Below are 1823 nucleotides of genomic sequence, written 5' to 3' on the forward strand. Positions count from 1 at the left end.
TTGGGAGAAAACAGGAAGGATCCATGTTTATTTGTTATTGTGATAATTTGACTAAAGATGCCTGGTACTGAGACGAGGAAAACCCACAGAGCTATAGTGAACACAACTCAAAAACAGAATAAGGACTACAGTGCTACACTGGGGATGCTTCAGAGCATCATCATAAAAGTGGGAGGAGAGAGAGAGAGAGAACACCAGAGAGAGACCTGGGAGTTTTGAACCCGCTTGTTCAGGGAAGCAGGAAACCTACAGAGAATGCTGCTTTCCACGCTGCTGAGCAGCTGGGAGGAAGAAGTGCCCGAATTGAACTGCTGGAAGGACATACTAAAAAGAGTTTGCCAATCAGCTAATCCCAGGAGGGACTTTCAACAAAGGTTGAAAGAGAGAAGAGAGCTGCACTGCTTACCAGACCGACCAGTGAGAGTCTATCAACACGAGAGGAGTCCCAGGAGGGAACTGCAAGAAGAAATTGGTAGCCTAAAAGGGAAGAGAGAGGAAACCCCTTTTAGTCCAGATACCACCGGAGAAGGAAGACACCAAAGTGTATCTGAGGGAAGAGAAGAAGTGAAAGCCAGAATTGTCCTGACAAGACATAGAGAACTGCAGAAGGAGAACACCAACCCAGTGATCCAGTCCTATTATACACACAGTAAAGGGGAGAGGGGGAGATCCGGAGAGCAAGGTGCTAATAATGATTGCCATAATCGTATGCCGTACACTCAGAGAAACTAATATAATGATTGCAGGAATCATCTTAGTCCCAGGAGGGGGAGCAAATATAATGAATGGCAGAAATATAACTCTTTACTTACAGAGAACAACGATAATGATTCACCTAACCCTTATACTCATTCCAGTGAGAGAAGCAATAAACCAGAGGATCATTCCTGTGGACATTGTACTTGTCCCAGTGAGGAGATCAGTAATCAAGAGAATCATTGCTCTGTGCATCATACTCATCCCAGAGAAAGAAGTAATGATTAAGGGAATCATTACTCTGAACCTCATAATTGTCTCACTGAAAGACCCAGTAATCAAGAGAACCATTACTGGAAACATCATACTCGTCCCAGTGAGGGGACTAATAATCAAGAGAGTGAGGATCACCAGTGTATTCATCCTACTTGTCGGAGGGAGAAGGCTAACATCCAAAAGAGTGAGCAAACCAATATCAGTAAATGAGAGAATCATTACTCTGGGCATTATACTTGTCCTAGGGAAAGAGGCAGTGAGCAAGGGAATCATTACTGTGAATCTAATAGTCGTCCCAGTGAAAAGACCGGTGATAACAGAACGATTACTGGGCACTTCATACTCGTTGCAGTGAGAGAACGGATAATCAAGAGAGTGGGAATCCCAAATGTATTCATTAAACTCCCCCCTGTGAAAAGGTTGACATCCAAGAGAGTGAGAAAACCAATAAACAAGAAAGTGAGATCCATTGCTGGATTTACCATTGCTACTTTCATGAGAAAGAGAGTGACCAAGTGAGTGAGGGTCGACTTTTTCCTATATCCAAGGAAGACCAAGAAGAGCAACTTTGATCAAAGGGATATTTCAACATCAGGGGAAAGGGAAGCCAGAAGGTTGGGAAAGTCCATTTCAGGAACTGAATAAACTTGTGCAAAAAGTACCCAAGAGCTAGCTGAGGATTCTTTCCTAAAAGAAACAAATGAGAAAGCTGCTCCCGGAGAAGGGAGTCATTCTCCTGGACTTCAGTTAATTCCTCAATCACAAGGCTGGGAAAGCCACCACAGGCAGTAGAAGGGAGTAATTCTCCTGGTCTTTAGTTTTCTCTTAGTGATAGGGTCAGCCTATTTTAA

The sequence above is a fragment of the Ambystoma mexicanum genome, chromosome 2q (genome assembly GCF_040938575.1).
Source record: "Ambystoma mexicanum isolate Mex_15411 chromosome 2q, UKY_AmexF1_1, whole genome shotgun sequence".
Taxonomy (NCBI): Eukaryota; Metazoa; Chordata; class Amphibia; order Caudata; family Ambystomatidae; genus Ambystoma; species Ambystoma mexicanum.